This window comes from Vulpes lagopus, chromosome 19 (assembly GCF_018345385.1).
Source record: "Vulpes lagopus strain Blue_001 chromosome 19, ASM1834538v1, whole genome shotgun sequence".
NCBI lineage: Eukaryota > Metazoa > Chordata > Mammalia > Carnivora > Canidae > Vulpes > Vulpes lagopus.
Window position 1 is genome coordinate 41,419,638 of NC_054842.1, and position 26,746 is coordinate 41,446,383.

The window sequence follows — 26,746 nt, forward strand, 5'->3', positions numbered from 1 at the left end:
CAAAAACCCCAATAAGATACCTAGGAATAAACCTAACCAAAGAGGTAAAAGACTTGTACTCTTAAAAACTATAAAACATTGATGAAAGAAAATGAAGATGACACAAAGAAATGGAAAGACATTCTATGCTCATGGATTGGAAGAACAAAAGCTGTTAAAATGTCTACACTACCCAAAGCAATCAACACATTTAATGCAATTTTCTTATCAAAATATCAACATTTTTTACAGAGCTAGAACAAATAATTCTAAAACTTGCATGGAGCTACAAAAGCCCTGAGTAGCCAAACCAACCTTGAAAAACAATAGCAAAGCTGTAGGCATCATACTTCCAGGCTTCAAGTCATAGTACAAAAGGGTAGTGATCAAAACAGTATGGCACTATCACAAAAGTAAACACACAGATCAGTGGAACAGAATAAAAAATCCCTGAAATGAACAACTGTATGATCAATTATTCTTCAACAAAGGAGGAAAGAATATCCAATGGGGAAAAGACAGTCTCTTCAACAAATGGTGTTGAAAAAACTGGACAGCGACATGCAAAATAATGAATTTGAGTTTTTATTTCTCTATTTCTAATTTTTAATTTTCTTTTTTTCATTTCTTTTATGTATTTTTATTTACTTATATTATTATTTTCTTCTTTCTATAAAAAGCTACAGTTTAAAAGAGTAGCTAACATATAAAGTCACAGCTCTAGATAGTCAGCAAAATCCAAAAAACACAGAGAGTTTATATAGGGAACACCATGATCAAGATCATCCCTTTCAAGCTTAGAAGTAGCCACTCTTCTTAATCCAAAGAAACACCCCCCCAAAAAAAAGATCTAGCAAAATGGGAGCCAGAGGAATATGCTCAAAGGAGAGAAGATAAAAAGTCAAAAAAAAAAAAAAAAAAAAAGAAAAGAAAGAACTAAGAGAAACAAAGATGAGCAACTTGCCTCATAATTTAAAGTAATGATCCTAAAGATACACACCATGCTGGAGAAAAGTGTGGAAAATTTCAATGAGACCATCAATTAAAGAAATAGAAAATATTAAAGAAAGAAATAATCAGAGCTGAAAAATACACTAACTGAAATAAAAATGCACTAGAGGGAATCAATGGTAGATTAGAGGATGTAGAAGAATGTATCAGTGACCTGGAAGACAGGGTAATGGAAAGCACACAAGCTGAACAGCAAAAAGGAGAAAATAATTTTTTTTTTTAATGATGATTTTGGACAGCAACAAGAGAAAAAGCATTCACATTATAGAGGTCCTAGAAGAAGAAGACTTAGAAAGGTGTTGAAAACTTATTTTTTCTTCAAATAACTGAAATCTCCCTAATCTAGAGAGATAAGAGATAAATAGACATCCAAGTCCAAGGAGCAAGAGTTCCAAACAAAGATGAACCCAAGAGGGCCATACCAGAACACTAATAATTAAAATATCAAAGGTTAAAGAGAAAGAGAGATTCAAAAGCAGCAAGAGAAAACCAAAAAGTTACTTGCAAGGTAAAACTTATAAGGCTATCAACTAATTTTTTAGCAGAAACTTCATAGGCCATAAAGGAGTGATATGATATATTCAAAGTGCTGAAAGGAAAAGCAAACAAACAAACAAAAAAAACCCTACAACCAGCAATACTCTACCCAGGAGGGTTGTCATTCAGGTTTCAGGGTGAGATAGTTTCCCAGACAAAAGATAAAGGAGGTTTTCACCACTAAGATAGCCTTGCAAAAAAATGTTAAAATGACTTCTTCAAGTGGAAAATAAGTGGCAAAAACTAGACATAAGAAAACTATGAATAAAAAGATACAAAATATAACAACATATATATAAAATGTGAAGGGGGTAAAAAGAAGGAGAAAAAGAAAAAAGTTTTTCCTTTTTTTAAATAATGTGTTTGAACTTAAACAACTGTCAAATTAATGTAGATTATTATTTTCTTAGGATGTTATATATGAGCCTCCCAGTAACCACAAACCCCAAACTTATGTAGATATACAGAAATGAAGAGGAAGAAAGCCAAACATAACACTACAGAAACTCATCAATCATAAAGAGAACAAGAAAAGAAGGAAGGAATAAAAGTACTAAACAACAATAACCAAAGAACAGCTAAAAAATGGAAAGAAGTACATACCTTCAACCCTGCAAATGGCCCAAATGCTCTAATCAAAAGACGTAGGGTGGGAGAGTCCATAAAAACAAGACCCATCTCTGTGTTTCCTATAAGGGATTTATCAGGCCTAAGCACACATACAGATTAAAAATGAAGGGATGGGAGGAGTGCCTGGATGGCACAGTCAATTAAGTATCCAACTCTTAGTTTCAGCTCAGGTCATAACCTCCTGGCCATATAAAATCAAGCCCCACATTGGGCACTGTGCTCAGCATGGAGTCTGCTTATAGCTCTATCTCCCACTGCCCCTCTCCCCTCCCTAAAATAAATACATTTTTTTAAGTGCAAGGATGGAAGGACATTCACAATGCAAGTGAAAAAAAAAGCCACAATGGCAATAGTTTTATTAGACAAAACAGACTTTAGAACAAAGAATGTAGGAAGAACACAAAAAAGGTCATAACATGATTAAGGGATCAATCCAACAATAGAATATAACAATTGTAAATATCTGCACATCTAATATTGTAGCCCTTAGATACATGAAGCAAATATTAACAAACAGTTAAATTGATTGTAGGGAATATAAATTGATAGTAGATATATTAACTCCCCACTGACCTGGATGGATAGATCATCTAGACAGAAAATATATAAGCAGGGTGACATGGGCAGCTCAGTCAAGCATTTGGGTTTGGCTCAGGTCATGATCTCAGAGTCCTGGGATCAAGCTCTACATCAGACTCCCTGCTCACCAGGGAGTCTGCTTCTCCTTTTCCCTCTGACACTCCTCCCTGCTTGTGTGTGCACTCTGTGTCTCAAATAAATAAAATCATTTTAAAAAGACATAAGGAAATAATATCTTTTAAAGACCTATTAAGCCAGATTGACATAACAGATATATGTAGAACTTTCCATATAAAAACAACAGAATACATATTATTTTTCAAGTGTACATGGAACATTCTCCACAGTGGATCACATATTAGGCTGTAAAACAGGCCTCAATAATTTAAGAAAATTGCAATCATACCATGCATCTTTTCTGATCACAACACTGTGAAGCTAGAAATAAATCACAAGAAAAAGTCTGGAAAATACACACGCACTGAATGACATTATGTTAAACAACCAAGGGGTCAATGAAGCAATCAAACATGAAACTAAAAAGAAAAAATAAATGGAGACAAATGAAAATTAAAGCACAGTGGTCCAAAATCTGTGGAACACAGTGAAAGCAGTTTTAAAAGGTAAATGTAGAGCAATACAGGCTTACCTCAAGATAAAGCTCTATAAACAATCTAACCTCATCTATAAAGAAGCTAGAAGAAGACAAAAACCCAAGATAGGAAGAAGAAAGGAAATAATAAAGATCAGAGCAGAAATAATTGATGGAGTCTAAAAAAATAGAGAAAAATCAATGAAACAGAGCTGATTCTTTGAAAAGATCAACAAAATTAACAAATTCTTAGCCAGACTCATCAAGGAAAGACAAGAACATGCATACATAAAATCAGAAATGATAGAAAAAGTAACAACCACAGAATAAAAGATTATAAAAGAATATTATGAAAAATTATATGCCACTAAACTGGACAAACTAGAAGAAATGGGCATATTTCTAAAACCATGTTATCTTTTAACACTGAACCCAGAGGAAATAGAAAAACTGAACAGACCAGTTACAAGTAACAACATTTATTTTTTGGTAGTTTTTTTATTACCAATCAAAGCCTAGGACAAGATGAATTCACAGGGGATTTTTTCAGATATTTAAGGGAGAATAACACCTATTCTTTTCAAATTATTCCAAAAAATAAATGAGAAAGGAAAGCTTTCACATAAATTCTATGAGGTCAGGATTACTCTGATACCAAAACCAGACAAAGACACCACAAAAAAAGGAAAACTATAGGCAAATATCTCTGATCAATACATGCAACAATTCTCAACAAAATATTAGCAAACCAAGTCCAACAATACCTTAAAAAGATCATTCACCATGATCAAGTGGGATTTATTCCAAGGATGCAAGGATGAGTTAATATATGCAAACCAATCAACATCAAACACCTCATAAACAAACAGAAGACTAAAAATCATATTATTATCTTAATGGATGTAGAAAAAGCATTTGACAAGATTCAAATCCATTCATGATAAAAACTCTCAACAAAATGGGGTTCAAGGGAACTTACCTCAACATAATAAAGGTAGTATATGAAACACCCATAGATAACATCATACTCAATGGTGAAAAACAGCATTTTCCCTCTAAGGTCAAGAATAAGAAAAGGATGTCTACTCTTGCCACTTTTATTCAACATAGTACTCAAAGTCCCAGCCATGGCAATGAGAAAAGAAAAAGAAATGAGGCATCCATATTGGTAAAGAAGAAGTTAAACTCACAATTTGCGAATGGCGTGATATTATACATAGAAAATCCTAACGAAACCACCAAAAACTACTATAAGTATAATAAAATTGAGTAAAGTGGCAGGATACAAAATTAATACTTAGAAATTCGTAGCATTTCTCTACACTAATATCAAAATAGCAAAAAGACAAATAAAAACCATTCATAATTGCATTAAGAATAAAAATACCTATGAATACACTTAATCAGGAATGTGCAAGACCTGTACTCTAAAAACTATTAAAAATTGATGAAAGAAATTGAAGATGATACAAACAAATGGAAAGATATTGCATGCTCATGTTTAGGAAACATTAATACTAAAATTTATATATTACTCATAGCAAACTAGAGATTGAATGCAATCTTTATCAAATACCGACAGCTGTTTTGTTTTGTTTTGTTTACAAAACCAGAACAAATAATCCTAAAACTTGTATGGAACCACAAAAGACCCAGAATAGCCAAAGCAATCCTGAGAAATCTGGATTGCTGATCAAAGCTGGATAACAAAATACCAGGATTCAAAATATATTACTTATCTGTAGAAATCAAAACAGTATGGTACTAGCACAAAAACAGACGCATAGATCAATAGAGTGGGGGATCCCTGGGTGGCGCAGCGGTTTGGCGCCTGACTTTGGCCCAGGGCATGATCCTGGAGACCCGAAATCGAATCCCACATCGTGCTCCCGGTGCATGGAGCCTGCTTCTCCCTCTGCCTGTGTCTCTGCCTCTCTCTCTCTCTCTCTCTCTCTCTCTCTCTGTGTGTGATTATCATGAATAAATAAATTTAAAAAGAAAAAATTAAAAAAAAATATCAATAGAGTGGGATAGAGTCAAGACAAAAATTCATGAGTATATGGTCAGTTAATCTCTGACAAAGTAAACAAGAATATACAATGAGGAAAAGATAGCCTTCAATTAACGATTTGGGAAGACTAAACACCTACATGCAAAAGAATGAAACCAGACCATCTTTTAACATCATATGCAAAAATAAACTTAAAATGAATTAAAGACTTAAATGTGAGACCTGAAACCACAAAAATTCTAGAAGAGAACATAAGGAGTATTTCTCTGAAGTGAGCCATAGCAACAGTTTTCTAGATAGATATCCTCGGTCAAGGGAAACAAAAGCAAAAATAAACTATTGGGACTACATCAAAATAAAAATCTTTGGCACAGCAAAGGAAACCATGAAACAAAAAGACAACCTACCGAGTGGGAGAAGATATTTGAAAATGATATATACAGTAAGGGGTTAATATCCAAAAATATATAAAGGAACTATACAACAACACTAAAAAAGTAAACAATCTTAAAAAAAAAATGGGCAAGGAACCTGAATAGACATTTTTCCAAAAATACATACAAGACAGCCAACAGATATATGAAAAGATGCTCAATATCACTAATCGTCAGGCTAACACAAATAGAGATCAAAATGAGATATTACCTTACACCATTTAGAATGGCTAATATCAAAAATTAAAAGAAATAACAAGTGTCAACAAGGATGTAGAGAAAAAGGAATCCTTGTGCATTGTTGATGGGAATGTAAATTATTACAGTCACTGTGGAAAACAGTATGGAGTTTCCTCAAAAAATTAAAAATAGAAATACCATATGGCCCAATAATTCCATTACTAGCCCCCCCAAAAATGCAACACTCATTCTAAAAGTTATATGCTTTTGTTTACATGTTTATTGCAGCATTTACAATAGACAAGATATGGAAGTAATCTAAGTGTTCATCAATAGATGAATACATACAGCAATGGGTAGATATATAAACACAATGGAGTATTAGACAAAAATGGATGAGATCTTGCAATTTGGGACAACACGGATGGATCTAAAGGGTATTATGCTAAGTGCCATAAGTCAGTCAGGGAAAAACAAATACCACATGATTCTATGCATAAGAGGAATCTAAAAAAATAATAAATAAAAAAGCAGAATCAGAACTTCTGGGGAAGATGTCAAGGTAGGAGGGTCCTAAGAGCAACTTGTCCCATGGGTATGCCTGGATAACACCAAGAGCGGTATAAATAACCCAGAAAATGAAGCAAAGACTGGTATAACATACTCTCCACAGCTAAATGTAAAGAAGAAGACATATTGAAAAGACTAGGAAGGGCAGACAAATGGTCAGGAACCAAGTTGATCCACAAGCCTGTTCACAGGAGGGAGAGAAACCACAGGAATGGAGATGGGAACGGAGCAGACCCCACACCAGCTATCTCTGGTAGGTAGACTCTGCAGTGGAAAGACAAATCTCCATAACATTTGCATCAAAAACCAGAGGGGCTTAACTTTGCAAAATCTTAAAGTCAGTGGGGCTTAACACCTATAATTTTGAAAATCAGCTGGCTATCCTCTGGGATAGCTAGAGGGCAAAAGGAAAATTAGTTTCCACCTTGAAAGAGACAAGATAACAAACAGACCCCACTGAGATACAACATAGAAGCAGCAGTTTGAAAAGTGAGATATAAAGAAAGACATAATTGCTTTTCAGAATGTGTCCTGGAAGGGCAGGGAATTTTAGGAGATGTCTCCAAGAGCTAAAGAACTAGTGGGCATGACCACCCTCCCCTACGTCACAGACTATTTACAGGGACACATGAGGGGCCAGTGCAGCATGAACACACTGTTCTAGCTAGTTAATGCATCCCACCCCTGTGTTCTCCTGTATACCCATGCCCTTCACCCTTGCCCAGGAGAAGTATATCCAAAGTCATACCACAAATGTGGCAGTGTGCAAGCAGCTCCAACATGGGCCAGCATCACTCCAAAGTGACTCCTGCCCTAGGGAGAGGGAAAGATAACCACATACACACCAGTTTGACTGTGATCTGAGCAGTGGGCTTAGAGAAGACATCTGGTCTGACTGAGGCCTGAACCACCAGTGAAAGCTTCTCAGAGGACAACACAGGGAATGTATCCTACAGTTTGGTGCTATCACATTTCTGGCAAATGCCTGATCTGACTCAACACAAGCCCAAGGTGTCCTAAGACTGTCCCACTAACAACACAGGTCACAGCCCTGTAACAGCCAGCAAAGTGAGCCATTACAGATAACTGGACTAAAAACAAATATAGCTCTGTCATAACAGTAGTATGCATGCAACACATATAGGAAACACCTGGAAGTGCCAGATTCTGGTGAACATGGGATGCTGAACTACAGGGCATCACAGGAACTCTTCTTCACAAGGCCACTACTTTTAAGAATAGAAGGTGTAGCTGACTTTCCTAACACATAGAAACAGGCAGAGAGAGAGGAATATGTTGCAAATGAAGAAAAGGACAAAATTAACAAAACCTAAATGAAATGGAGATAAGTAATATGCCTAATAGAGAATTTAAAGTAATGGTCATAGGGACATTGAAATGGAAGACCTCAGTGAGACCATCAATAATGAGAATAGGAAACAGTAAAACTATCAGAGATGGAGAACTCAGTAAATGGAATTAAAAATACACTAGAGATAAAGAATATTAGACTACAGGAAGCAGAAGAATAGATCAACAACCTGGAGGACAGGGTAATAAAAGCAATCAGGATAAACAGAGAGAAAAAAGAAAAATAAGAAAATGAGAACAGAGTAAGGGAACTCAGCAACACCATCAAGCACAATAATATTCACATTCTAGAGATCCCAGAAGGAGAAGAGAGAGAAAAAGAGACAGAAAATTTATTCAAAGAAATAGTGACGCCAAGGTGGCTCAGTCCCAGAGTCCTGAGATCTAGCCCCATGTCAGGCATCCTGCTTGGTGGAGAGCCTGCTTCTCCCTCTGCCACTCCCCCTGCTTGTGTTTGTCCTCTCTCTCTAATAAGTAAAATCTTGAAAAATATATATATTTGCAGAAATAATAGCTGAAAACTTCCCCTAATCTGTGGAAGGAAACAGAAATCCAAATCTAGGAGACAGAGTCCTCAACAAAATCAACCCAAGTAGGTCTATACAGACACATAGTAATTAGAATGCAAAAAGTAGTAATAAGAGAATTGAAAAGCAGCAAGAGAAAAGAAAATAGTTACATACAAAGGAAACCCCATTAAGCCACCAACTGATTTTTCAGCAGAAACTTTAAAGGCCAGAAGGCACTAACATTATATATACAAAGTGTTGAAAGGGAAAAATCTACAGCTAAGAATATTCAACCCAGCAAGGCTATCATTCAGAATAGGAAACATAAAGAGTTTCCCAAACAAACAAAAATTAAAGGAATTCATCATCCCTAAATCAGCCTTATAAGAAATGTTCAATTGGATTCTCTGAATTGAAAGAAAAGACCATGAGTAAGAAAATTAGAAAGCACAAAAAGAGTAAAATTTAGTATATCTACTAAACAACAAATAGGTCAACCAAGAAATAAAAAATGAAAACACAATGGCTCAAAATCTTCAGGATGCGGCAAAAGCTGTTCTAAAAGGGAAGTTTATAGTAGTACAAACCTACTGCAAAAGGCAAAAAAGTCTCAAAAAAACAACCTAAAAAAAAAAGAAAGAAAGAAACCTAACCTTACACCTAAAGGAGCTAGAAAAAGAACAAACAAAATTCAAAAACAGCAGAAGGAAGGAAATAACAAAGATTAGATAAGAAATAAACAAATAGGCACTAAAAAGAAAAAAAAACTGATAAGGGAGAGTGATAAAACCAGGAGCTGGTTCTTTGAAAATATATTTAAAAAAGGGGGGGGGGTGTAAATCTTTAAGTCAGACTTGCCAGAAGAGACAGGATTCAAGTAGTAAAACCAGAAATTAAGGAAAAATAATACAACTGGCACCCCAGAAACACAAAGGATTATGAGTAGAAACAAAACAAAGGATTATAATATAATTATGAGGGGCATGTGGGTGGCTGTCAGTTAAGCATCTGCCTTTGGCTCAGGTCCTGATCCTGGGGTCCTGTGATCAGCCCTGCATGGGGCTCCCTGTTAGGCAGGGAGTCTGCTTCTCCCCCTTCTCTCTCCTCCTCCCCCCCTCCCCCTTCATGTGCTCTCTTTCTCTCTCAAATAAAATCTTTTTAAAGGAGAGTATTATGAAAAATTCTATGCCAACAAATTGGAAAACCTAGAAGAAATGTTAAATTCCTAGAAAGATATAACCTCTCAAAACTGAATCAGGAAGAAACATAATTTGAACAGATGATAATCATCATGAAATTGAATCAATTATAAAACCAATAAACAAGCAACTACCAACAAATCAAAGCCCAGGACCAGAGAGCTTCACAGTTGATTTATACCAAAAATTTAAAGGAGAGATAATACCTATCCTCCTCAACTATTCTCAAAAAATAGAAGAGAAGGTGGGTGGGAGGATGGATTAAGTAGATGATGGGGATTAAGGAGTATACTTGTCCTGATGGTCAGCAAGTGACATATGAAATTGTTGAATCACTGTATTGTACACCTGAAACTAATATAACATTGTGTGCTAACTGAAATTAAAAGAATAATGGGAAAAGTGAAAAAGATAGCAGAGGGTAGATAGCTTCCAAATTCATTCTATATGGCCTGCCAAAACCAGATAAATACAAAAAAAGAGAATTACAGGCCAGTACGTCTGATGAATATAGATGCAAAAATCCTCAACAAAATATTAGCAAACTTAGTCTGATAATACATTTTAAAAATCAAATAAACATTCATGATAATCAAGTGAGATTTATTACTGGGATTGATGGGTAGCTTAATATTCAAAAATCAATGAATATGATACATCACATGAACAAGAGAAAGGATAAAAACCATGATAATTTCAATAAATGTAGGAAAAAAGCATTTCACAAAGCACAACATCCATTCATGATAAAACCTCAACAAAGTAAGTTTAGAGGGAACATATCTCAACATAATAAACGCCATATATGAAATCCCATAGATAACACCATACTCAATAGTGGAAAAACTAAGAGGTTTTTCCTGCGATCAGGAACAAGATAAGAATGTCTACTCTCACCACCTTTTTCAACATAGTACGCTAAGTCTTAAACACAACAAAATCAGGGAAGAAAACTAAAGGTATCCATACTGGTAAAAAAAAAAGTATAGCTTTCAGTATCTGCAAATGATATCATATTATACAGAGAAAATGTTAAAGACTCTATCAAAAAACTACTAGAATTGATAAATGAACTCAATAAGGTCTCAGGATACTAAATCAGTATACAGAAATCTGTTACATTTCTATACGCTAACAGTGAAGTAGGACAAAGAGAAATTAAGGAAACAACCCCATTTACAACGCACCCAGAAGAATAAAATACATGGGAACAACTTAATCAAGGAGGTGAAAGACCTGTACTTTGAAAACTATAAAACACTGATGGAAGAAAGTGAAGAAGACATAAACAAATAGAAAGATATTCCATACTCTTGGATTGGAAGAAGAAATGTTATTAAAATGTCCATACTACCAAAGAAATCTACAGATTTAATGCAATCTGTTTAAAAATAGTAATAGCATTTTTCACAGAACTAGAACAAACAATCCTAAAAATTGCATGGAACCACAGAAGACCCAAAAAGCCAAAACAATCTTGAGAAAGCACAAAGCTAGATGTATCACAATCCCAGGTTTCCAGAAATACTACAAAGCTATAGTCATCAAAACAGTATGCTACTGACACAAAAACAAACCTCTAGATATAATGAGATAGAGACTCCAGAAGTAAACCCATAATTATATGGTCAATTAACTTTAGACAAAGGAAGCAAGAATATGCAATGGGAAAGATGATCTCTTCAACAAACGGTACTGGGAAAAGTGGGCACCTACATGCAAAACAATGAAACTGGACCACTTTTTTACACCATACAAAATAATAAACTCAAAATAGATTAAGGACCTGAATGTGAGACCTGAAATCATAAAAATCCTATAAGAGAGCACAGACAGTAATTTCTCCAACATTGGCCATAGCAACATTTTTCTAAATGTCTCCTAAGGCAAAGGAAACAAAAGCAAACATAAAATATTGGAACTACATCAATTTTTTTTTTTTTGCACAGAAAGTGAAACCAGCAACAAAACAAAAAGACAAGCTACTGAATGGGAGAAGATATTTGGAAATGACATATCCAATAAAGTGTTAGTATCCAAAATAAAGAATGTATATAACTCAACACCAAAAAATAAAAATCCAATTTTTAAATAGATTTTTTAATTAATTAATTTATTTTTTAATTAATTTATTTATTTCACAGAGAGCAAGCACAAACCGGGGGAACAGGAGGGAGAGGGAGAGGGAGAAGCAGGCTCTCCACCTAGCAGAGAGCCCAATGCGGGGCTCAATCCCAGGACCCTAAGATCATGACCTGAGCCAAAGGCAGATGTTTAACTGACTGAGCCACCCAAGTGCCCCACAAATAATCCAATCAATAAATGTGCAGAACACTTGAATAGACATTTCTCCAAAGAAAACTTACAGATAGCCAACAGACACATGAAAAGATGCTCAACATCACTCATCAGGTAAATGCAAATCAAAGCCACAATGAGACATTACCCCACACCTACCAGAATGGCTAAAATCAAAAACAAGAAACAGCAAGTATTGACCAGGTATATGGAGAAAAGGGAATGCTCTTGCACTGTTGGTGGAAATGCAAACTGGTACAGTCACTATGGAAAACATAATGGAATTTACTAAAAAAAAAAAAAAAAAAAGAATTATCATTTGATCCAGTAATTCCACTATTGCATATTTACCCAAAGAATATGAAAACATGAATTCAAAAAGATATTTGTACATTAGGGCCCCTATAAATACAGAAACTGATTTTTGCCTGAGGGAAGGATGGTAGGGGTTGGGCAAAATTGGTGAAGAGGACAGGGAGATACAGGTCTCCGGTTATGGAATGTTTAAGTCACAGGAATAAAAGGCACAGAATATTGAATATAGTCAGTGTTGAATATAGTCAGTGGTATTGAAATAGTGATGTAGTGGGACAGATGGTAGCCTCACTTGTGGTAACTTAGCATTATGCTAAGTACTAAAGTACTAAATTTTATACCTGAAACTAATGTAACATTATGTCAATTATATTCAATTTTTTAAAAAAAATTCAAAATCAATCTACAAACTTCCAGTTGTAATATAAATAAGTCAGAGATGAAACATACTATTTAGGGAATATAGTCTATGATATTGTAATAACGTGTGGTGACAGTTGGTAATTATAATTATTGTGGTGAGCATTGAATACATGGAATTGTTTCTTCAATATGCTGTACACCTAAAACGAATATAACATTGTATGTTAATTATACTTCAATTAAAAAAATCCCATTTCAAAAAAAAATTCCACTTAAAATAATCCTTATACCAAAGGGACATATTTTGGGTGGCAAAATCTACTTCCCTACAACTGCTAATAATGGTCTTCCAAGGGAAGAATGAATACATATTTAACTGACAAATGTTCTCACCATTTTTTATGTGGCTGAATAAAGAATATTTGTGCAGACAATTAAACATAAGAGACAACTTTCTGCCAACAGAAGGGCTAAATACTAAAATTGGTTATTAAAGTACAGTGGATCTCTTTCTCTGGAGGGTTTGTTTTGTTTTACTTAATATATATTATTGTATCATACAATCTTGATATACTCAATTAATTATCTCTCTAATATTTGGTTTGGTGTCCTGGCCACTGTCTGATGTCCAATTTCTGGGATATGCTGTCTGTAGTCACTTCCGATTTAATAGATATTTGTGACTGTTTTTAATACAAAAATATTAACAAAAAGTTGAAGCCTTTAGTGTCACCTTTTCAGCTACTTGCTACATGTCATTGCCATAGCTTTTTCCCTTATCAAACTGAATCATCCAATGGCAATAATCTGATTGCATTTGGAATGGTGTCTGCAGAAACATCTTTCCTTTCTGAACTGTTCTATTGTGTTCATCTTCTCTAGATTCCAACCAGTTTCATTAAGAAACTTTGCTACAAGGTTTTTATTCAGACTTGGGAAGAGGGGGAAAATAAAAAGCAAAATACCAAAACTGTTATGAGACTTCAATAACATTACTATAAACTTGTCATATCTCAAAGTACATTTCAAAAAGACCAGTTAAAAAGAAAAGTTGACAGGAAGTTGTTTTTCCCAGAAGATATAACTTTCTTGGCATGTACAAATCGCTGAGCCTTTCTGAACTGTATTTCTACCTAATAAATAGGAATCAAAAATATGTATGGGAAGGATCTGCATAAGCTGTAAAGTACTCTTCAGATAGAACCCAAATATCTGTAGGCCTCTACAGCATGTAACAGCAAAGGATTTAATATTAGTTTTTAAATTCTTAATCTTACTGTTTCCCTATCTACACAGGTACAAGGGATGGGTGGTTAGAAGCCCCCACCCAATCCTATCCTTTCCCAAGCCCCTTCCCTTCCAATTGCTTCAAGAAAAGTCTTTCTTTCTTTTTTTTTTTTTTTTTCCTCTTTCCTGTTCTCTGGGTCTATCCTTAAGTATGCCCTAGAGTCGTTTTCTTGCTGCTAAAACTATGTTTTATTTTGGCAAAGTTTTGAACCCAAAGTTCCAAACATCTCTGACCTATGCTCCAGTATCGATACTCTAATACTTCCCATACTCCTCACAAAATCTTTTGTAAAAAGAGCCCCTCTATCCTCTCTAGAGACATCAAAAATTTTGTGGTGGCTTTGGAGAAGCTCACACCGATTGTCGAGAACCAATTATTCAATTTCAGGACTTTTGGGAGCCGGTTGTTAAACACGTACATTAATAGAAATTAAACTATATGAACTACAGTAAAATAAGTTACGTTGGAAATGCAGGCACTGAATACCCAAAATTATTACTTTCTAATAATTTTACTTTATTTAGTGTTATCCATTCTGTTGTTATTTGTAGCTATTGTATCTATATGTTAGAAATACTATATAATGACAGGCTATGTACATGGCTTCCCAGCCCCACATTCAATGAGGGGAGGTTAGTAAATTCAAATCATCCATGGTGACAGTGGTGTTGATAAATGGTTAACCACCAGTTCTTCAGAAGAAAAGAGATTTGTCTTGTTTGTTAATTGCTATGGTATAAATATTCCCACAATAGCCAACCAGCTTATAAAACTCCTGAAAATTTGGCAGTTTCCTTTGGTAAACTTGTTGGAGTTGGCTCCAATAAAGCACTGAATTTTTGGAGCCAGAGATAATAAAGTTGGCAAACATTAACAATCAGATTTTTATTGTTTTATTTTCTGTGGTTTTTATTATTAATATCATCATCATTATTACTGCTTATTATTATTTTGGTTTTTTGAAGGCAATTGTTAAACATCTCCCAGCAAAGCATAGTGTTAGGTTTTCTGAGGCCCAGTGTTCTCCATTTGTACCTTAGACTTGGGTAGTTTTTGAGACCAGAGACTCTCCTTAAAGCCAAGGTGAGTAAAAAATAGGCTGTAGGTCAGCCCTGGACTTGAGAATGTTTCCTTTTTGTTTTGACATTTTAAAAGGGTTGCAAAATAAACCAAAGATGAATATGTGGCAAGGAACTTATGTGGCACCTATAGGAGAGCAAAATTTGCCACCTCAAATGTGTCTTTGGCATGAAGGTTTATTTTAGGCTAATTATGTTTAGGAAACCAAACTCAAAAAGTTTTCTTTTCTCCTCCATCCTAACTGCCTAAAAGAATCAGAGGACCTGTTCCAGAAGGGAATTACTATGGATACGTGTAGTATAATATGAATTAGGTGTAATAGAGAAGAACCTAGCAAAGTCTGTTTGATCAAAATCCTCTCTATGGGGGATCCCTGGCTGGCTCAGCGGTTTAGCGCCTGCCTTTGGCCCAGGGCGTGATATTGGAGTATTGGAGTCCCGGGATCGAGTCCCACATCAGGCTCCCGGCATGGAGCCTGCTTCTCCCTCCTCCTGTGTCTCTGCCTCTCTCTCTCTCTCTCTCTCTCTCTCTCTCTCTCTCTCTCAAATAAATAAGTATTTTTTAAAAATCCTATGTCCTTTTGTTTCTGGATGGCCCAGCCAAAATTTGTCTACTGAACATACACTCGTTCTTCCTGTGAATTGCCTTCCTTCCCTTGGAAGCCCCAGACCCCCACTCCCATCTCCCTAGCCCAGAATGAAATATATATACCTCATCTTGCCCATCTTTGGAATCCCTTACATTTATGTGGATTCTCCATACATATGAAGTTAAATTTGATTTTCTTCTGTTAATCTATCTCATGTCAATTTCTTAGACTACCAGAAAAAAAAAAATTAAAGAGTAAAGGAAAATATTTCCTCCCCAATGACGAAGGAGCAAAAGACAAAGCACAAGCAGACTCCCTGCACCCCACCCCCCAGGGTGAGATACGTGTGACATTCCTCAGGCACTCCTGGCTGCCCTAAAGCTAAAAAAGAAAAAAACTATATAGTTAATTTATAGAGATCACAATCCTGCAAGACATGAGTTTTCCTCGTTTACAAACGTCTTATTAATTTACAAGAACAAAGCTTTTTTATCAATAACCTAGCTTCCAGAAGGAAATGTAGATACAATTAAATGTCCTTATAACCTGCAGCCCATTGACAGATACTTGAAGTGTGCAGCGTGATATGTTCCCCCAGGTAGTTCCCAACTATCTTAATGTTAATGCCTTTTGCTAGAAGGAAAAACAACTTTAACTTGACAATGGCAAGGCCTCTAGGATCCTGTGAGTCTTCTGTAATATATGAAAATCCTTTTAAAACCTCCCTTTTCCTTACCTCCCATTACTCTTAAGTATATAATCAGTCACTCCTCATAACCCCAGTGCAGCAGCTCTTTCTGCCCATGAGTCCTGTCCCCATGCTTTCATAAAATCACCATTTTGCACCAAAGACATCTCAAAAATTCTTTCTTGGTCATTGGCTCTGGATCTCACTCCACCAAACCTCATCTATATTCTAAAACTATATCACCCAACACTTACAAAATTTAAAATATTTTCTCTCTGGCCATTTAAGAAACACATTGCCACCCTTGTTCCACTTCCTTATTCTCAAATTTCTGCCTGAACTATAATTTTGGTTCTTCTTTCAAATCTCAGTGATTCCAGGTGAATGATACTGCATCATAATTCTGCCTCACATTTGTTGATTTCCACCAGCTATTGCATCTGCCCTGCCTTGTCTTGTCTTGTTTCAGGCCCAAGTGCTATGTAATTCCTAAATATTTCTCCTAACAAAAACACACATTGGAAACAAACTAGGTGCTTAATTTTTAAAATATTTAACCATGCAGGAGTGACTTATTTCTAGAGAGAATGATAATGAGTGGAGCAAACATGCAGAGAAAAGCAGGTAGGAGAGTCTCATGTGGAGAAAGTACTTTTGTCACCAGCTAGACCCCAAGACCTGATCTTGACTGCCCAGGAGCTCGTACCCATCATTCTTTGTCCCATATTTTTTCCCCACATTCTTCTTTCCAGCTTATCTCTTAAGTCAGGTAAAAGACCAGCGGGCATAGCATCCAATGACAGAAGCCAAAATTATCCCTTCATGTAATAACAACTTCCCTGACAAAGAGCTCCCACTGGGCCACACCAGCCAGATCAGTTTGAGTTCAACCCCTTATTCACACCTCCAGAGAATGGACCATGGAGTCACCTATGGAATAACCCACAGCTACTTTTGCCTCATTATAATACTGGAATCTCTGCCCAACGTGGAACACAAGCCTCATTTATATAATATACAATGTATGTATAGGGATGTTTCCTTAAAGTACATGTGAGACCTTATGATGACAAAATTCCCCTTTCAGAATATGCATCCTACCCCTAAATAAAAGGAACCAATTCACTCTTGTTCTGGGAGTCACAGCTTGAAAAGTCAATTCCTGTGGTATCTTTAGTTGCTACAAATAAAGTTTCCTTTGCGTGACAACCCTATCTGTTATAGTTGTTACCTGTGACTCACCGAGGAATTAGGTCACATTATTACCCTTTGGCTCCATTATTTTCTAGTATCCTTATTCATTTACTTATTAGAAAGCACAATTCTGACACTGGAATATGGTGCTGAGTAAAACAGACACAAACCCACTCACAGGAGCCCCCAACTCCTAGTTCTAGACCTCTCCATCAATTAGTTGTAATTTTTACTCTGGTCTGTGAGAAAGCAGAAAATCCTTCTAAAATCCTTTCTCATTGACCCAGCCTATTATGAAATACATTTCCATGCCAGATAACTTATATAATTTACTTAGTGCAGAAGACTTGTCTTAGAATTGCTGACAATTCTGATTTATTTTCATGGCTTACCAACTGCCTATTTCTTTGCTTACTGCTGTGGAGCATCCTTCTTAAATTTATTTAATCTACAAACATGCTTTTCTGACTCCTTCATTTTTTCATAATTATATAGCTATAATTATGTATTAATGTGTTCTATAATATTTATATGTGTGCTGTATTTTATGTATGTATGTAATAATGTGTTTATATATACATGTATGTATAATTTATATATTGTATATTTAAGTATAGTACATTTTTATTATGTGTTGTTTTATGCATAATTTTAAATATTTTATACATAATTTATGTTTTATTATTTCAACTACATATGATAGATATTCTGTTGAGTTTCTTAATATAAAATAATTTTACTTCTTTTATACCTTGAAATATGAACAATTTATCTTTGGAAATGCTAGCCAAGAAATGTTTCAGCTCTATAAAGTAAGATAACTATAGATACTTATTAATAACTTAAAATTTTGAATCACTAAAAATAGGTTATATGCATCATAACAATATGGAAAATAAAGCTAACAATCCTTATTTTTTTCCTAAAAGTATGTATAAATTTTTAAATAGACACAAACTGTCTAAGAAGTTCTATGACACCATTATCCTGTGAATTTATTTTGTTTTTATGTGCAGCTTTTAATGCACAGATAGTTTTTATTTGTAGGGTATTTTCCCCTCTCTGTAGGATTTTCCAATATAAGTTAAATAACTTTTATTGAGACTCACCAAAGATTATGGGGAAAAAATATGATAGGAAGGCAGAGAGGAGGAGTGGGAAAGATGGACAGTGATTGATGGTCAAATAGCATTTCCTGTTTCCATTTCATTAAGTTTAAACTGTATTGAATTGCACTTACAATGCATTTAACTCTTCCATGGTGTCTTCCAGGTGACTGCTTAGGAGCTCAACGACTGAAAGTCTTTATCAGTGACATGTCATTTTGTACTTTGACATACAGCAGAATTTGATTTGCAATCAGCTTAGTGCAGAAGACTTGTCTTAAAATTGCTGACAATTCCGATTTATTTTCATGGCTTACCAACTGCCTATTTCTTTGCTTACTGCTGTGTAGCATCCTTCTTAAATTTATTTAATCTATGAACATGGTTTTCTGACTCCTTCATTTCTTTCTTATCAGAGTTCTTCTCTAAAGTGCTATAGTAATAGTCCTGTCCTGAAACAATAATCCCCTATGTTCACATTGCTTTCCTACCTCAGAACTTTTTTTAAAGAAGATTTTATTTATCCATGATATACACACAGAAAGAGGCAGAGGGAGAAGCAGGCTCCCCGCAGGGAGGTGGATGTGGGACTTGATCCCGGGACCCCAGGATCATGCCTGAGCCAAAGGCAGACACTCAACCACGGAGCCACTCAGACATCCCTTATCTCAGAACTCATAAATCATTATTTAAAACATTTATTACATGTTGCTTATAGGACCTAGAAAAAAAATTCTCTGCATTTTTATCTTCAGAAATATATTTCAATTCTTTAAACACCATGAATCATAATTTATACTAATTGTAGTCTCCCTCTGTATCTCATAAACTCTTGTGGATGTTAACTACACAACTTATGTCAGTGAAAAAAATAATTTTCTCACTATACTTCTGAGTTCTTAGCTGAGAATATTGTAATAAAAGACAGATTAAAAGGAAAAACCCAGAAGTTTATTAACATGTATATTTCATGTATACATGAGAGATACCCAGGGAAAAAATGAGTAACTCAAAGAGATGGCTTAGAATTCAAACTTAAATACCATCTTAGTTCGGGAAAGGGAAGAAAGATGAAGGCCTCATGAGAAAAATAAATGACTTTAGGAAGGATGAATGGACCCTTAGAAGAATAGATGAAAGGTATGGTAGTTTGTGACAAGGCTTGTCTGGTTGATTGTTGATTTCTAGCCTCCTTTCTTGTGTTAAGAGTCAATACTGCCTGAATGATGAAACCCCCAGGGAAGGAACCTATGACAACTGAGTTCCTTTTAAAAGATCTGTCTTTAGGCAGATAAGAGGAGTTCAATGAAAGGATCTCCCTGCATTTGCTGCTTTTTAGGTGTCTATAGTTCAAAATAATCAATTCGCCAACGTGGCATATTTTAGGGTGGCATATTCTGCTACTCCTCACATATTTCATGAATGAATAACAAGACTATCTTTGAAATACAGTCTCCAAATACTCCATTTAAGAAATTCCATTCAGGGCAGCCTGGGTGGCTCAGCAGTTTAGTGCCGCCTTCGGCCCAGGGCCTGATCCTGGAGACCCAGGATCGAGTCCTGCATCGGGCTCCTGCAGGGAACCTGCTTCTGTCTCTGCCTCTCTCTCTCCCCCTCTCTGTGTCTCTCATGAATAAATAAATAAAATCTTTATTAAAAAAAAAAAAGAAATTCCATTCAGTCATCTGAATATTCTTAATTAGTCCACAAAAATGTTCTGCTGCTCATTTTATATACATGACAGTCTTAGAGTGCACACAGCAAAAAGGAAAAGCCATGATTATAACCAGAGTTATGACAGGATGGCAGAGGTAGAACTGTATGATGCATTATATTCTTAATACTATTATTTATATTTCTTTTAGCTATAACTTATAATTTTAAAATTATTTTGTAAATAAATGTAAGGGAGCTTAGAAATCATATTCTTCAGTAAGTACATTTAAAAACTTCACTGAGCAAAATTTCAAAGTATACATAAACACAAACACACAAAGAGAGATGTCTATTTTTTTATTTTATTTATTTATTCATGAGAGACGTAGACAGAGAGAGAGAGAGACAGAGACAGAGACACAACACAGGCAGGGGGAGAAGCAGGCTCAATGCAGGGAGCCCGATGTGGGACTCTATCCCGGGACTCCAGAATCATGCCCTGGGCTAAAGGCAGGTGCCCAACTGTTGAGCCACCCAGGGATCCCAGATGTCTATTTCTAAAATTTCTTTACTGACCATAATACTGTATATATTTTGAGATAGATTTAAATAGGTAACCAAATTGAATGCTTTCTTTTTTAAAGAATAATTGTTAAATAATGACATTGTATGCTAAGCATAAACAAACCAACATATACACAAATCATATACTTGGAAATGGAAAAATACCCAGTAGCAATAATATCAAGTAAACTGGTCATTTTACAAATAAAACACAAAGCAATCAATGAATGTACTTTGTCTAATGTAATTCAGACATAGGGCTAAAACTAGAAACCATATGGCCTTATTCAGAGTTTCCTATGACTCTTTGTCCCTTTTCCTTTTCTCTTTCTTCACCTAAATGAGTAAAAGTGAACTGTACATGTGTCATTATCTGACATATAGAATTCATAAAATACAGAGTACTGTTCGACAATATATAAAATATACAATAGAAACCTAGAGGTATTGGGGTGCCTGGGTGGCTCAGTGTTTGAGCATCTGCCTTCTGCTCAGGTCATGATCCCTGGGTCCTGGGATCGAGTCCTGCATCAGGCTTCCCACAGGGAGCCTGCTTCTCCCTCTGCCTATGTCTCTGCCTCTCTTTCTCTCTGTGTCTCTCACGAATGAATAAATAAAATATTAAAAAAAGAAACCTAGAGGTATCATTGAAGCCAATTTATCCAACAAATAAGACAGAATGAAATATTTTATCTATAATCTGCCAATGATTTTTTAACGCTAAGAAGTTTTACCTATTGAAAACACGTGTGAACAGTCAATTTTTAAACTATTTGCTAAGAAGTAAAAAATAATAGCAGAACCATCACAGAAGTTATTTAACTAATTTTAATATGGCATAAAATTTCCTGACATTTATTTAATTATTTCTAAATCGAATGAAAGGAAATTATCCAAGGGGCAAATTCATTTGTGAGCCTCTTTGAACAGAAATGTTTTCTGTACTTAGGAAACAAGCTTGACAGTATGGCAAGTATTTTTTTTAATGTGGACATCTGTCTCTCTATTCTGGAGAACATAAATACAGCCCACATGATATGTTCCAGATGGTGAGCTTTTTCAGTAACCATGGCCCAAATACACTGCTGAGGTGAAACACCATCCCTCTTCTTGCTGAATACTATAGGAAGTAAGGAGCTGAAACTTTCGTAATTCTATACAAATGACAAAAAGATGTACTGTTTACATTCTTTAAACATTTGGGATGTTTTCTTCTTATATAATATGTTGTGTTTTAGTGTTGTATGTAATCTGTCCATATTTAAAATGCTACTATTAGTTGCTATGGATGGCATATTTTCTTGCATAATATCCCTTCATTCCCTTGATGTTTTCTAACTAAATAAGAGATCATTTTCAAGCATATGGATTCTAATCTTATATCAACGTTTGGCATTTTGGAAGGCCATATCATAATTTGCTAAATGAAAATGAATCACCAAATTTATACAGTAATTGGAGTAAAGTCTTACAATCTGCATCATCTAAAAATGCCTCCCTTAAGAAATACCTAACTTCTTACATAAAACTAGTCAAGGATATCTATAATTGAATGAGGAAGGACATTTATGGCAAAAAATCTTTGCAAAGCATTTCAGTCATGGTGCTGACATTCATGGGTCCTAACAAGGGTTCTGTTTTCCCTTTGAAATTTCTAGGTCCTGAGCTCAAGCATCATTGATCCACGAGGAGGATCAAAGAAATAATGCACCAACTATTACCTGCTATACTAACCTCATACAGATGAATGAACGCTGAGGACATGGGCATTCTGAACACAAGTGAGGCAGGTAGGTCTCTGGCAGGAAAGAATTGTAAGGTAACTACATAGTGAACTATTATTCTCCCTAATTACAATACATGGTTTCTGTCTATTATTTAAAATTCCACATCTATCCTCCAGAGGGGAGACAAAGCATATTACCACAGTGAGGCTACTGACAAACTTGTTTGAAAATAAAATTGTGGGGATGCCTGGGATGGCTCAACAGTTGAGTGTCTTGCCTTTGGCTCAGGGAGTGATCCTGGGGTCCAGGATGGAGTCCCACATCGGGCTCCGTGCAGGAGCCTGCTTCTCCCTCTGCCTATGTCTCTGCCCCCCCACCCCCCGTGTCTCTCTCCTAAATACATAAATAAAATCTTTAAAAAAATAAATAGATAAAATTGTGGTCAGGGACTCAAATGTTCAAGAAATAATTTTCTTTAGGGTATTGATATTTGAAATGATAGAAAACTACATAAAAGTGTACGCTTACATGCATTCAGATTTATGTCATAAACCTATTCACCCTGGGCCATAAGTTTGTAAAATATTATGTGGGTTTATACTGTTTTTTAAATGAATTAGAGATCTTATCTATAAAAAAGTCCAAAGTATTTATCTCTGTATATGCTGTTATTAACCTAGTTAGTTAAAATGCAATTATTTACTCTGTAGGTTAATAATTTTTATATTTTCTACATTAAAACTTGAATAAAATCTGGAGAATACTTTTGAAGAGAATTCTGAAACTCATTGGTGTAAAACTTGTATTCACATCAGGACTGCTTAGCTTGAGGATTCTTGCATTGGAAGGCTCAATATTTGTGCAAAATGTGCTTCATTTTAACCCAAATTGCAAGCCTAAAAGATTTCTAATGATATGCCACACTATAGATTCCCAAGGAATCTAAAAAAAAAAAAAAAAACAAAAAAAACAAATAAATGAACTTCTAGAACTAATAAGTGAATTCAACAAGGTCACAAAATGTCAGACAGGCTTTCAAAAAATAAATTGTATTTCTATATCTTAGCAATGATAATATGGGCATTAAAATTAAAAATACATTACTATTTACAATAGCTCAAAAAAAAGTACATAGGTAGGGATGCCTGGGTGGGTCAGTAGTTGAGCATCTGCCTTTGGCTCACGGTGTAATTGCACAGTCCCGGGATCGAGTCCCAGATCAGCCTCCCTGCTTGGAGCTTCCTTCTCCCTCTGCCTGCTTCTCTGCCTCTCTCCCTGTGTCTTTCATGAATAAATAATATTTTTTTTAAAAAGGTACATAGATACGACTCTAACAAAACATGTATAGGGTGCATATACTGAAAACAGCACTAATGAAAGAAAAAAATGAAATCAATGGACAGAAATAATCTTTCATGGATTGGAAAACAACACTGTAAAGATCCTAATTTTTCTCAAATTGACATATTGATTTAAAGTGATTCTTATTGAATGCCCAAGATTTTTTTGATATAAAGTAACTTTTACTAAAGATTTTATGTAAAGTCAGAGATATTATAATAGCTAATACAATTTTGAAAAGTAAGAATAAAATGAGGGAAATACCTATTATAAAACTGAGATTGGTGAATGGATACAGATAGATCAGTACAGCAATATATAAGTGTCTCCCTTGCTCTTCAAAAGTTTTATCATGCCATTTGACTTTTACAAAAGACCCACATAAATATCTGTTTTCGCCAACCAAAAGAAATCTGAAGGAGATATTCACTTTTACAAGACAAAAAAGCAATAATAATACTCAGCATTTGTTTTGCAGCAAGCTGGTAGAGGGGCAGCAGGCCCCCTGAGCAGCAAGAGTGGCCCTGCCCAGCTCCTTTCCTAGGACCTACACTCAGCATCTCAGCATCAAGCCACCATAGCTTTGAACTGTGTTCTGTGTGCATCTGTGCTTTATCTCCTCTTATTTTGTGCATCTGCTAGCAAGATGTGTCCTCAGGTATCAGAAAAGTTTAAGAAGAGTTATTTTTGGATCAGGGAGTGTTCGATTTTTTTCTTATAATGGTAATTGCTTTTTTTGCTTTATGTCATTTCAGCTTATGAAAAAATTCATAGGGATGCTCTACTTTTGGATATCAGGTGAAACCTGTAGAGAATGCAGTTAGAAACCAACCACAAACATGTCAAACTGATTTTGACATAGGTGAAAAGCAATCCAATGCAGAAATGATAGCTTTTGAACAAATGGTGCTTGATGAATTGTATAACCATAAACAGGAAAAAATAGGGAGAGGGAAGGATGGAAGGAGAGAGAGAGAGTGATGGGAAAGAAGGCAGGTAGATAAATATATAGGCAGGCAGATATCTGATTCTACTTTAGAATGATAAAATAACAGAGAAATCAGATTGATAGAAAATTAATATTGATACATGTATATGCATATATACATACAGACGGACACAAGTTGCCTATTTTATATTTACCTGTACTTTGCATATGAAGAATAGAAAGAAAGATTTGGGCTCGTAGAATCAGGAGAGAGAAGTGGAGGACTGTGCTTTCAAACAACACAGGTATAATCACTGGAAATGGAACTGTGGCATTGTTAAGGAGGCAATCCACTTATATGGATGTCCATATAAATTTATTAGGACTGAATAGGAGCTTCCTCTAGCCCAATAATTCTTTGCTGTTTTATTAGTCCCTGTCAACATTTGAACTCAAATTAACCTTGAGATCCTACCCACATTTGCTTCCTAAAACTATTAAATTTGACTTTTTAAGTTGCTAGTGACATAAAGGCTACTCAGATCAGCTTAAGTAAAGAGAATCTCAATGGCTCCATAATACAAGGTTAACTTTGTTCCAGAAATCATAATTTCTTTTTCCCTCCATTTTGTTTGGTTTGGGTTATGATCACTCTCTCCTAACACAGATCGTTTTCCTTCAAATGGCAAGAGGAGTTAGTGACGCAGAAGACAGAACTCTCCTCTTGCCATTTCATTTAGTTTACATTTGAGGTAAGGTCTCTGATTGGTCTGACTTGGAAAAAAAAATATATATATATAAAGATTTTATTTTTAAGTAATCTCTACACCCAACATGGGCCTCAAACTCACATCCTCAAGGTCAAGGGTCACATATTCATCCAACCGAGCCAGCCAGGCACTCCACAATGCATTGTTTATGAGTTTTGACACAATATTCTCCTCATAGCAGTGAGATATTATCATTAGTCCCAGATCCTAGGGCAGAAGGAGCTGTCCAAAGAAGTGAGGGAGAAAGGCCTGCTACGTTGTCCTTCTCAACTGGTTTGGCATCTTTGCCTCTCCACTCTAGTGTCTAGTTTGGCCCATTGTTTTCTTCAACATAGGACTCATCGTGGCACTAGTCATTAAGGGCTATGAGAAGAAGTAACTGAATAAAATATGTATTTGTCGAATTGAATTTATGTCTGTAGCTCACATTTGGTTCATCTCCAAGGGAAGCATATCATTATGAGATGACATCAAAATTTCATATATATTTTACATATTACATACTGCCTCCACATTTAACATATCATTTTTCCTGACAGGTGCTGAAAAAATAACATGACAAATAAATGAGTAGATTTACCAAAAACATGCATTATTTGCTTATTCATCTGCTATTAAAACGTGATTCTTCGATCTTTGTTTATACAAAATGTATGAAACAGAGTTAGCTCATGTTCTTTATATGAACTCTTTTGTGGCCTTGAAATTAAGCAATTCCTTTCTGTAAGTAGTACATTACTTTTATAGTTTTCAGAATCTATTCAATTTAGTATTTGACATATATAAGAAGCATGCTCAGTTCTAGAAAAAGATTATATATACATTGCACAACTAAAAAGGGTATATGGTTAAAATGGTTAGAAAACCCTGTTGTTCAAAATACAGGGGTCTGTCAACAGACACTCTTGAGGTGTGGCATTTTAGATCCCCTGAAACTAAATACATCTTATTTTGAAATGGATTTTTAAATAGCAACCTCTCTACAATGAGTCTTTGCTTATTTACCTTTCTTCATTAATTCATTAATTCCTTCCTTTATGACTATGTTAAGAATGGAATATTTCCTACCACTGACATTCCAATGAACCACTTGGATTTTCACTGCAAAATAGGTATAAAGATATCCATTTCAAAGGAGCAGGAATCAGGTATAAATATAAATATATTATATATATTATATACTTATATAAATATAAATACATTTTATGACAGAAAATGCATTCTGTCAACATAGCTA

The 26,746-nt window shown here is 35.2% G+C and overlaps 1 long non-coding RNA gene across 1 annotated transcript in view; it reads left to right on the forward strand.

Moving 5' to 3' along the window:
• Nucleotides 1–26,746, forward strand: part of LOC121478875 — a 388,317-nt gene that overhangs the window by 228,760 nt on the left and 132,811 nt on the right. The window contains exon 2 of the long non-coding RNA XR_005984600.1: nucleotides 22,402–22,533. This is a non-coding gene — a long non-coding RNA (uncharacterized LOC121478875). The remainder of the gene's footprint in view (nucleotides 1–22,401; nucleotides 22,534–26,746) is intronic.